At 33.3% G+C, this 13,441-nt stretch overlaps 1 pseudogene across 1 annotated transcript; it reads right to left on the reverse strand.

Annotated features, from left to right (window-relative positions):
* Window positions 1-2,313: 2,313 nt before the first annotated feature.
* Window positions 2,314-13,144, reverse strand: LOC107439159 (flavin-containing monooxygenase 5-like; annotated as a pseudogene). The gene is made up of 3 exons (XR_015433211.1): window positions 13,009-13,144; window positions 6,506-7,135; window positions 2,314-3,393 (listed from the first exon to the last, which is right to left on the reverse strand). The product of XR_015433211.1 is annotated as a flavin-containing monooxygenase 5-like (transcript).
* Between the last annotated feature and the right edge of the window lie 297 nt (window positions 13,145-13,441).

The following is a 13,441-nucleotide window of genomic DNA, read 5'->3' on the forward strand; positions in this document are numbered from 1 at the left end:
TACTTTAAACTACTTGTTACAAAAATTATTTAACTAAAATCTCGTAAAACTTTTTATTGCATCCATTCACAAAATTTAGTTTTCGAGTCAAATATGATAATACCCAATTAGATAGTAAAGGCCTTGTCCTTTACATAATGTTCATAAAAGATTTGGACAGTGTTCAAGAAGCCTTAGTATAGTTCGTTCACCAGGTATAGTATAGTATAGTATAGTATAGTATAGTATAGTATAGTATAGGATAGTACAGTACAGTACAGTACAGTATAGTATAGCATAGTACAGTATAGTATAGCATAGTACTGTATAGTATAGTAAAGTATAGTATAGTATAGTATAGTATAGTATAGTATAGTATAGTATAGAATAGTATAGGATAGTATAGGATAGTACAGTATAGTACAGTACAGTACAGTATAGTATAGCATAGTACAGTATAGTATAGCATAGTACTGTATAGTATAGTAAAGTATAGTATAGTATAGTGTAGTATGTTCAAGTATAGTTCGTTCACCAGGAGTTGGCACTTGGCTCCATCTCCTCGGACGATGAGAGAAACTTATCCGCACTTGAAATTGAGGCAACCCTTAATACACGCCAAACGCAAACAGTGAATTCTTCTTCAGTCACTTACTTTACTTCATCATCTGCTATTATACCTTTCGTAACTCTATCTAATTAAATATATTGCAGCAACATGTCTCAAAAAGGACAAACTATTCACTCAAAAGAGAGAAATATCATCCAAGTTACGAAATATTTAATGTTAAAAAAATGCACATAAGGATTGCGAAATAAATATTTTTATCACCAAATAGCAACCTTGTTGAGGTTTGTTCACATCTTTCTCCCAAAAATAGCGAAATAGTATCGCCGGAAACCACGTGATGAAGGCGGAGCCAAGTGCCAACTCCTGGTGAACGAACTATAATTCAACATCCAAACACTTCTAGCTCTTTCCATTTCACAAAAATCTGTTGAAGAAATTACTTGGAGGAATAACTTAAGCCAAAATATTTCAGAGAAGCCCCGTGGACAGGCTGTTGCGGAATTCAGATTCGCGGTAAGCCATGTCTGCCTGGCGAACCACCTTCACCGAAATGGCATTTTCACGAGTTTTAAAAGCATGCTTTGTGGAATGGACGATGTCATGGACAGAAACATGGACATGGCGGGGTGTTCCGGGTGAAGCGATATTGGAGAACCGCTCGATATCTGCTGATCTGACATGGGCTCTTTTTCTCTTTATGTGTTCTCTTTTATTCCTGTTCTTTTCTAATCTCATAAGAATGAATCATTTTACTTTGCCACTGAAAAATTTAAGAAAGAAAGATTCGGACAGTTCAGAATGGTAATTTAATTTCCTTTTTATAACTTTTTGTATCGTATTTAAGTCTTTAATAATACGTAATCATATTTAAGTCTTTAATAATTTAATAACTGTCTCCAACCGTGAAGAAGAAAATTAGCTCTTTATGTCCTGTCAAATAATTAGTAAATTTATCCTTTGCTTCGTTTCATTTGTTATGAAACACCATATTTACAAAAAGATAATAAGATTTCCAAACAAAAAGATTACAAAAAGATTTCCAAAATGAAAGCAAAATCACCGGATTAAATAATTTTAATTTGGAGTAACACGTTTAATTTGGAGTAAAAATCAAAATGTATAAATAACATAAAATATGAAGCTCTAGTTTACATCTAATAGATTATCAGATAACTATTTTATTAAAATAGTTGACGAGAATATGAAACTATTTCGTTCAGTAAAGATCATACCATGTGATTTACACCTACTTGTTGAATAAGAAAGATACAAATTGTGATTGCTTCTAGAGTTTTTTATGCAATAAAGAATACTTCAATTTTGCAAACTGTGTGCAAAATACACTATTTTATTAAAAATGTTAGCGAAAATATGAAACTATTTCGTTCAGTAAAGATCATATTGTGTGATTTACAATTCTTGTTGAATAAGAAAGATACAAATTGTGATTGCTTCTAGAGTTTTTTATGCAATAAAGAATACTTCAATATCGCAAACTATGCATAAAATACACTATTTCATTAAAAATGTTAGCGAGAATATGAAACTATTTCGTTCAGTAAAGATCATACCATGTGATTTACAATACTTGTTGAATAAGAAAGATACAAATTGTGATTGCATCTAGAGATTTTTTATGCAATAAAGAATACTTCAATATCGCGAGCTATGCATTAAATACACTGGTGTAAGAAATTAAGAGACAGACTTGGTCGATTATCGATTAAGAGACAGAATTGCAGACGATTATCTCTAGAACTAATGGAACGATTTCAAGGAAATTTGATCTGTACATACATCGATACAATACAGAACAAATAACCATTCAACAATTGTAATACACAAGCATGATTGTGCATAACACTAGTTAAACCCAAGTGCCAAGTTTACGAAAAGGGAAGCAGGAAATATAGAAATTTCTTTGCATATCGAACATATGACGATTCCACTCTTTCTACTTCCTTTCTTTTTAATGGCCACAGTACTCTTTCATCACATTTCATAATAGCTTCTCTCGCTCCTTCCCACGGATGTGGTCCTTGTAGTCTGTACTGATAGGGAACACTAGGACCAAATATTAATTTGAACCAGAGCTGCGGATCTGTAAACAACATTCTGTAAAAATTAGGCTTAGCGCCTATTTGCTCAGCAATCTCGTATTGAAACTGCGTGTAGTCGACGCGAACACCTTGTTTACGGCAGGGTGCATATCTTTTCTCGTTGATTTCGAGCCTTTTCTTGATGTCATCCATCATTGTCTCTCTCGAAGGTAGTCTTAGATTCCCTGCAAACACTTGAGCCACCCACCGACACTGCAGTTCTCCCATTGGAAAAGATGCACCAAACGGTAAAAAGAACCCCACAAAGGCCAATGTGGAGTGCTTTAATTTAGGAGACCATGTGCATTTGTACAAAGTAAGCTGGTTTTCCATATCTGCACGGATGTCGTCTTCGAGGAAAGGAAATTTCCACGTGTATCCGGTAGCCATTATAACTACATCGGCTTCGGTGACGGACGATTCGCCTTCAAAGAGGACCCCATTCTCGGTAAATTTCGATATGTCTCGTTTTTGAATGATAGAGCCGGAGAGTAATTTTGATGCAAGATGGTCGTTGAAGACTGGATCTTTAGAAAGTACATGAAACTTTGGTTTAACTGCGTACAAGTTTGAATTAAACTTCGTGTCAATGAGGGTAGTTTCAACAAGCCAACTTAATAAATTTGTCGGAAGCAAGTCAATTAAAATGGTGAGATAGCGTCGAGCCAAAGCATAATCCATTGGTAAGCCATCAGGACCAACTCGACTCAAAACGTGTGCTCCAGTTCGTGTACTTAGATAAACCTAAAAGGAAAAAAATATGTATTGAAGAATTGATTTTATTCTTATGAGATTTACTTTTTGGAAAAAGTTTTTATTTTTTCTGATTCGTTATAAAATTTTAGACTGTGAGAGCGGTATATATTTCTAGTGAGTGCATAATTATGTTATGGAGTACTCAGATTTATGTATTTTTCGCATACGATTTTGTAAATAAGCTCGACTTTTTCAAACATAATGAATATAATTTTTACTTAATTAAATTAAATTTTTAAACTTAATTATTACTTTAAAAAAGAATATCGGAATAAGTTTATATGAAATAATCGGAAAAAGTTTAGTCTGAAGTAATATATCTTAGAGACATTTTATTGCATAAAACTTAGAACTTAATATTAATTTTTTCCTCTATAGTTATGTAGAGGATTCAAATATGATTTATACCATCTTTCTTTTAAGCATTACCATATAAATTTCAAATTAAATTTAAGCATACATTTTTTTCATTAAATTGTTATTATTTACTTTTTACAAATTCTAATTTTGTCGCCAGTTTGTGTTAAACCTAATTTTTACTATAGGGGCCGTTCAAAAAGTACGTACAACCTGAAGGGGGGAGGGGATTTGCTATTTTGTACGATTTTGTACGATGGGGAGGGGGGGAGGTATTATACAAAGTACGTACTTTATAAACATACACCAAATTTAAATATGACTTTATCCTACACACTCCTTAAATAAATATTTAATTTTATTTAAAACATAATTATTTTAATTTTTATGAAAAAAGGGGGTAGACTAATAAAATGTACGTACTCTAAGGGGGGGGGGGAGTACGACCTTATGTACGGTAATGTACGAAGGGGGGGAGGGGTTTATAATTTCTCCATTTTTGTGTACGTACTTTTTGAACGGCCCCATATTAGTTAAACTTACTATATTAATCGACTATTTGATATCGTTAGGATCGCTGGAAGGCTTTGATTTATGAAGAGGGTACGACAAATTGGCTATTTACATCATTTCCGGTCCGAGCAATTTTGTATATATTAGACGGTATATTAAATAGACGGTGTATTGGGCAGTGCTTGGTCATTTTTGTATCAAAAGAACATGAGAGATATTTCCGAATCAGTGTATTGAACTGCCGACTATTGCCCTAAGTATTCTCATTGTTTCCTTCGTTTGAATTCTTATAGTTAGTTTCGTTCATATTCTTATTGCTAATAAAAACTTTTCAACATTGTTCTTCAGCAATCTTTCTTTTTTTTTAAATAGCCGGCACTTGGGGTTTGTCCCATTGGCCACAGGAATGCAAGAACTGCTACTCTCTTCTCGTTACCCAGTGGGCACCTGTGGCGAAGCCACTGCTGTGGAGCAGCGTCGCCCACGTCACACAACCACATTCTCGTTTATAGGGCGGGTCACATTCACACAAAGGAGAAAGGACATAGAACACACAGAGAGAAAGAAGCATCCATGCCCTGAGCAGGATTCGAACCCACGGCCAATGGCTCCGCTGTCAGACACGCTAACCACTCGGCCACCTGGTCGGCTAAGCAATCTTAATAACGGAAACACAATTCATAGTTCGAAGAAATTCCAATTAAGGACAATTTTTATATTTCATTCTTTCAAAATGTTTGGGAATCTATTTCAGTTCAATATCGTACTTCTGAGGTTCTCACACCTCTGCTCTCACAAACAGTTTTATTTATTTTATTTTATTTTATTTGTTTCATTGTTTTTTTCAAAACTTGTTTCTCGTTCCCTTCCAGTTAAATCAGTTTTTTCCTTGTTGCAACTTGCTTCCAATTTTTCTTCATCACCTCCCCGTTTTCTTCCTCTCGTTTGGTGTCTCGAGCCTAGGGATTATAGAACCGAAACTTATGTATATCTGATTTTGGGACTTTATTCATATTGCATAGATTTATTTTAAAGTAAAGTTGCTGCTGTTGTTGTTCATTTACGTCGCACTAGAGCAGCACAATGGCCTATTGGCGACGGTCTGGGAAACATCCCTGAGGATGATCCGAAGACATGCCATCACAATTTCGATCCTCTGCAGAGGGGATGGCACCCCCACTTCGGTAGCCTGACGACCTGCACTCGAAGTCGAGCATTTTACGGTAGAACAGTTTAACGAAGATCCATACCGCACACCCTCGGTCCCTACGCAGGCTGATCCAAGTGGTCACCCACCCGCACACTGACCGTAGCCAGTGATGCTTGACTTCGGTCATCTGCTGGGAACCGTGTCTTAACGATCAGTCCACTGCGGGACAAAATGAAGTACAAAATATGTCTATTCTAATTTTCGATATTTCATTTGATTCAAATTTAAATTACGTCCGAAATGCTTAATGACCAGGCCTGCCAACTACTGCGCTTTCTGAAAAAATATTTTATAGAGTGGTAGACAGCTAAAAAATCCATAGCTTTCAAAATTTTTGGTAATTTGCAAACATTTTAAAATCCTTACCACGAAAGAGCTGGAACAAAGTGGCGTTCCACTTGATCTTTCAAATCACTTATTTATAGTGGTGTGGAAAATGAGTATAAATGAATAAAAAATAATACATTAAAACTTAAACATAGCTACCACTAGAATAAATATTTATGAAAAGCATTGAAAGTTGGCAACCCTGAATTACCATTTAAATTTTGTCTCATCCAACATCAGCATTATTGCTAGGAATTTTGGTGTTTCGCCAACGCGAATAGTTTACGTCAGTTCGAATAGTTCTATAGCGAATAGTTCTTCTCGCTCTCGTGATATTTCCGAGCTGGAGTGTTCAGTAGTAACGCGCCAATAAGAATAAAAGTAATTCCTTTCTTTTGCCCGGAAAACATTTCATTTCTCATTTTACACACCAGGAGGCAGTACCAGGATAATTTTTAAGGTAATTTAGATAGTTAGTTTATTTTAAACTTGATGTCAGCGTGATTCAAATACGTGTATAAAAAATAGGCAATCTTATAAACGTTTTTTTTTGTTGTTGAAAATTAACAGATCGTTAAGGGGTAGAGAGTGAATAACTAAGGAAAAAGTCGAGACTTAAAAAAATACGGATAAAATATGAGAAAATAGAGTCGTTTAAGTTGCACAAACAAATTGTATCAAGCTAACACTTACCTGTTTTGCCACGCTACTGATTTCAACTGCAGCATCTAAGCCAGAACAACCCATACCAACAACAATTACATTTTTCTTTTCGTATGGTGCTACACCTTTCACACTGTGGGAATGGATTATTTTCCCTTTAAACGTGTCTTGACCTTCGTATGAGGGCCATATTAATGTGCCCCACACAAATAGCCACTGCATCATAAGTATCCGAGGTGACCTCACCTGATAGAGTATTTTTTACGCTCACGGTCCACCTGCCTGTCTCTTCATAATCAGCAGCCCGTTTTACCTCAACGACTTCTGAGTTGTACTGAATGTGATTTAAGACTCCTTTTTCAGCTGCATAGCTCATGTAAAAACTCAGAGTGTTTCATATAATTGGGCAATTCTTTGGGTGGAGGATAGTTGCTCAACGCTCCGAACTCTTTGCTGTGGTTGATGATTGTTGTTGGCATGATTGAAGGAACTCCGACTGTGGATTCTTCTCTATAGCTCCAAGTGCCACCTGGTCTGTCTGATTTCTCAAAGCAGATGGGCTCCATGCCGCCCTCCTCTTTCAGCATTGCTACGATTCCACATCCAGAGAAACCGCCACCTACAATGGCTATTCTCTTTTTCAGTGCTGGTACCATAATTCTGAAGAAAAAAAAGAGGAACGATGAGAAAAATATCACCGAAACAATTTTCTTTTAAATTTATTCGATTAAAAAATATTATTTTTTTAGATATACATAAATTTTAAAGTAACCGAGTCCCGCAGTGGACTGATCGTCAAGACACGGCTCCCAGCAGATCACCGAAGTCAAGCATCACTGGCTGTCGTCAATGTGAGGGTGGGTGACCACTTGGATCAGTTTGCTTAGGGACCGAGGGTGAGCGGTATGGGTCCTCGTTAAACTGTTCAAAGTGCTCGATTTCGTGACCAGGTGGTTGGGCTACCGAAGTAGGGGTGCCATCCCCTCTGCAGAGGATCAAATTTGTGATGACTTGTTTTCGGATCATCCTCAGGAATATTTCCCAGACGGTCGCCGATAGCCCATTGTGCAGCTCTAGTGTGACGTAAATGAACTACAGCAACAGTAATGTATCCGAATACCTTCGGAGGCAAAATTTTGACATTTTTAAACTTAGAAATGTTTCTATTTGGTTGGTACCTTATTTACGTCGCACTACATCTGCACAATGGATTATTGGCGATGGTCTGGGAAACATCGCCTGAGGATGACAACTGAGGATGATCCGAAGACATGCCATCGCACTTTTGATCCTCTGCAGAGGGGATGGCTCTCATGCTATGGTGACCCTACGTCCTGCTCGCGAAGTCGAGCACGGTAGAACAGTTTAACGAGGACCGATACCGCCTATCCTCGGTTCCAGCGCAGCTGATCAAAATGGTCACCCGTTGCTTACTGACATCAGCCAGTGATGCTTGACTTCGGTGTTCAACTGAGAACAGTGTCTTTACGATCAGTCCACTACGGGACTGTTTTTTATTTGAATTTATCTGTGTATTATACTCTAAAGCGTGGTATAAATACAAAAAATATGAAGGAAAAAATTTGTTGACAATGTGGGAGGACTTTTCAAAAAAGACCCAAAATCAACTTCTTTTCAAAATCACATAGCTTTAATGAAATTTATTTTTTTTCTTCATTCTTGCGTTACTCATCAAAGCTCAACTTAGGTAACAGACTACGCATTAGACCTTAAATTAATACTTAGATATTTTACATCAACTGTTTTGGCAAAAAAGGCAACAAATTGTAATATTTTCATTTTAGCTGTAAAATATAAAATAATAGTTTAATCGACTAGTCAGTAATCTGTTTCCTTGATATATGTAGAGCAATAGCCTGACCAGGATAGCTTGGTTGGCTGGATAGCATAGGCGTTGGGCCCATGTCGAAGATGTCGTGAGTTCGATCCTTGGCGGCCGAAGTCTCCCTGTGCACAAAATGCTAAAAACAAGCGAAAATAAACAAAGTTTACTAATCTTAATTTTAAAGAGACTGGCTGAAAAGGAACTAAAAATTGTTTTTGCCTAACTAAATATTACCACTTTTAGCAAATTGATGCAATATCTGCTCTCTTTTTTAAAAGCTGTAGGTAAAGAAATATAAGCAGATATTTCGAATGTTCTATGTTTAGTTGATGAAGCTAGATGCTGTTTTATTATGTCATGTTTATTACAACAGTAAGTTTCATGAAAATATTTATTTATTCATTAGTTCAGTTTGCTAACTGAGTGCTTAGTCTACATCAAATCGAATTTTAATATTTTTTAAAATTATTCAGTTTTTCTGAATTTCAATAATTTGAAATGTCAGGTTTGTTACAAATTATTAACTAAATTATTAATTATTAAAAATTATTAACTAAATATCTATGATTTTTTCATGCTTATTCATTTTTAAAAACTGCATGTTCTCAATATTTTAGAATTTTAAATGAGATCGAATAATGAATATGATCCATATCTTAAATTTATATTCTGCTTTGGAATGAACTTAACTGAATTGCTCCATCACTAAATTTATAATAAACCTGTATTGACAAAGATGTGTGTGTGTGTGTGTGTAGATGTAAACAACACTGATAGTAGGTACTTGCTAGAATGCTTTACGTACAATGACGTCACAGGCAATGATCGTCAGCAACCGACCGTTTTTGGCAGTGAAATTGCGGAATTAACTTCGCAACAATTTTTTCAAGCTCTTTCATAGCAATATAATTTTAAAAATCGGTCATTTTTCCTTTATAAACTTGAAATTCATACTTTCTCATAGATCTCAAAATACCAAATTGGTGACGTCATATCATTTTCTGTGAAAAATATCTACTTTTATTTTACCTGCTTTTAACATGAAATAAAAAAAAGTCATAGGTAATGATTATATAGAAATGTACAATAAACTTCTACTGAGCCGTGATGGCTCAGGGTAATAGAGCGTTTGCCTTCCAATGAGCTGACCAGGGTTCATTCTGTCAGATATTTAAGTTACATGGTTTTCTTTGGATAGAGATGATTTGATTGAAGATGTTTAAATGAGCCGCGATGGGATAGAGCGATAGGGCATTCGCCTTACACTAAGGCAAACCGGGTTCAAATCCCAGTCGATACGAATTCAGCATCCGGCTTGCACCAACCACAGTGCTGACGTGAAATATCCTCAGTAGTAAACGGATCATGGATTTGAGTCCCCTTGCCGCCAGGTTAACCGTGGAAGGTTCTCGTGGTCTTCCTCTCCATGTAACGCAAATGCGCTTTAGCTCGATCAAAAAGTCCTCCACGAAGACAAATTTCTCCCAATGCTCGAACCAGGAGTTCCCTTCTCTTCTGGATTGGGTTCAAAATTACAAGGCTACGGAGTTGAACATCAGTAGTCGTAAACCCATAAAATTAGGTCAGCTGTATAAATAAAAAAGCTGTTATAAATAAAAAAAATAAGATGTTTAAATACATTCTGAACCTTATTTTCGCATATTCACCATAAAATGTCGCACAACATGATCTTCAATTACAAGAAACTACATTTATCCCCATATACCGCTTCTTTAGTTTCTCTGTCTTCTTACGGTTATCCGATACTATATCCTCCGTTTGAACGGAGTTCGTAGGATGCTTAGTATACTGATATTGTGGAACAAAAACTTATAAGATCAAATGGTCACTTTCATTAACTCGAAATGTTTGGTCTCAAAATTTTAATTTTAAAGTTGATGATAACTTCATAGATACAATATGGATGCTACGGTTCTCTTAATTTCTTTAAAGACGACAGGAATCCTGTTAAAATATTAAAATACATATGTTTAATTTTAAATAGCGCAAAGTTCTTATCAAAATAACGATCGAGACAAAAATGTAAAACAGTATAATTGATGATAAAAACTTCAGGAAGGAAAATGAAGAGGGAAATAAAAGTCGAAAAATAGGTCTATTTTTATTATCATCTATTATTTTTCAAATCAAGGAAGTTTTTATCTTTTTGATTCAGTTCCTTGAATGAATTCATAAAGTAGGACAATATATTAAATTTCGTATTTTGATATTAAAATAAGTTTTACATAAGATAAAGGTATAGATTCGGAGATTGAAAAAATAATAATTAGTCACTACTTTCTAAAAAAATAAATGCAGTACAATTTTTGTTTACTGCAAGCCTTAATAACACTTTTGAAGGACATAAAAAAAAATCCGTTTGCAATTGAAATTTCAAAAGTCAAATGTGAAAATGTCCCCCAGCACCATAAATCAAAATGAAATAGTTACAAGGACGGCTATTTTAAACAAGTTAGCGTTTCTGTCTACTCGAAGTTGTTTGAAAACGTATTTTTTATTTATGGATTCCACAGTTTGTTCGACATATACTTTAGGGTATACTTTAGGCGTATTTCGATCGAATTTATTTTTATACCCTTATTTGCTTAAAAGTGTTAAATGATTTGCTTAAAATAAATTATTGAAGCTCTATGATTTAATACATTTATAGTATAATAGTAAAAGGGGCATCCATCGCATATGCTGAACCTTGATACCGCTATCATTAAATCAATGGAATAAGCTTATATAAATAATAATTGTTATATTTTTTATCGTTTTAGCTTTCATGGAATAATTTATTTCGGCAATCAGATTTCAATTCTGGAAATAGCGAAATGATTGAGTATGTTCCTTGGAACAATGTAATCTTATCCTCGTATGACGAAATATAGGAAAAATTGGTTTTCACAGTTTTTTGTAAAAAGTATCTTTACCTTCCAGCGGCTTACTTTTTTTTAATCAAAATAATTTACGTGTTCTTTATTACATTTTTCAAATCAAATGATTCTAAAATTTACACGGCTTTGGAATCTTTTTACAAATTTCAATTTTTAGTATTAAAGTTGGAAAATAATTTTAACAAAAGCAAATTTTTTCAGCATCGTTTTTTAGAAGAGCGGCTTTCTTAACATTAAGTATATAATATATATGTTTAAACATCAAAATAAAATAGCGGTTCGAATTTGTTCATTTAAAAAACAAAGCAAACAGTTGTGGTTTTTTTGGAGTTGCACTAAAATGTATTTACTTTTCACAAACAGAATAAATAAGAAACAATTAAGTAAATTATTAAATAATTTGCTTGTTCAACATTAGAGAGAAGGGTGCACTTATTAACTATGATCAGTCAGACTTTGGACTCAGTAATTTTAGCATAGAAAATGTTCTTAAAACCTTATCAGCTAACAGACTAGTTCTGAAACAATAAAAAAAACTTAACAATTAATTACGACGAGAGTAAATGTAAAGAAAACCTTTAAGCACCAATGAAAATTAAACAAAATAGTTTGCTATATTATGGGAAAAAGTAAAAGTAAAGAAAGAGTAAAAAATATAATGAACTAATTAGTTAAATAGTTCTGTGAATCACAAGCGGTCAGGTATTTAAAAATTCAATTTTATAGTTATGATGTTGCGACGAAATTTAAGATACTGAGATATTTTAAGACGCTTAAATACTTTGGCTACGTATTTGACATTTTTTTATGTTTGATATCTTTATACTGTGAATATAACGAAATAATAAAGAAAAGGACAATCAGTAATTTATCTCCATTTTTCGAAAAAATAGTATGCTTAGTAAATAGTCAGCTGTTTCGTATCGAATAACTTTAAACAACAGAATGTTTTTAATTTCTTCACATGATTTTGTTCTCAGCTAGCTGACAATAATTCTAAACTTCTTTTAATGAAAACTTTACAATAAGTTAAAAAAGAATTTAACATTAAGGGAAAAACCGAAATTAAAGTAATAAAAAAATTGATTAGTTTATTAATGAAAAAATAATATACGTGGTAGCGAAAAGAATAAGAATTTTAAAAATGTTAAAATCTGATTAAATAGTTGCTAAAATAGTTCTGCGAAACACCAGTGGACAGGTAATTAAAAAAAATATAATTAAAACTGTTGACTACGTATTCGTATTAATAATTATAAAATATCTATTGAAGAAATTGATAAATATACTATTCCAAATCTATACCAACATATGTATATTATTGAAATTTATCAATTATTGAAAAAACAAACCAAAAAATAAAATATAATCACATTAAATATAAGCCCAATCTGATGTAAAATCAATTTTCTATCAAAAGCATGCTTTTATAAAACTCAATATTCGTTGAATAAAATGCTTTTTTATTCAATAAAATGTTTTATTCAAATTTTTTACTGAATTACGAATCAATTTTTAGATAACTAAAAAGGAAACGTCGTATTTTATAATTAAAAAAAAAAATAAAGCACCAGCACAGACAGTGAATAAGAATAACACAAAGAAGAGAGACGATCCTGCTTTAATTATTACAGATACCGAATAAATTCAGTTTATTTTTTAAAATCATTCAAAAATAACCTTAAACTTTTTAACTATCAAAACAATCAAATATATTTATATAAAAAATAATGAAACTTCAGGGCGCAATATATTTTGATAACTGTTCATATTATTTTTATACTTACTTTATTTAACTTCAAAGCAAACCACTGATCTATGGATTTTCCTAGTTTTAATAATAGTTTAACTTGTCTGTTGCTTTTCATCAAATAATAGTTGTAAACGAGTTATGATTAAACATTCTGAAGCTTTTTCTCGTCAATTTATACACATTTTTTGATAAGTTATGTAATTCAAATCTTTTCTGTTTTTTTTCCTTCTACCATCTTGTTATCTAGAATATGATTAGAATCTTAAAAACAAAAATGCATTATCTGACATTTCAATAGGTCAGATATTGTTTTTGTTAGTACAGCCTCACAAAAAAAATCTGAATCACGTAAAAAATGCGTATTACTACGTAGACAATATTTGAGAGTTTATGCGGGAATAAAAAAAAAATTATTATCTGCAAAATGCATGCAAATATTTAAAACGAATCTTTTATAAATATTACCA

This window comes from Parasteatoda tepidariorum, chromosome 4 (assembly GCF_982258835.1).
Source record: "Parasteatoda tepidariorum strain Cologne lab strain chromosome 4, Ptep-v5.0, whole genome shotgun sequence".
In the NCBI taxonomy this organism is placed as follows: Eukaryota; Metazoa; Arthropoda; class Arachnida; order Araneae; family Theridiidae; genus Parasteatoda; species Parasteatoda tepidariorum.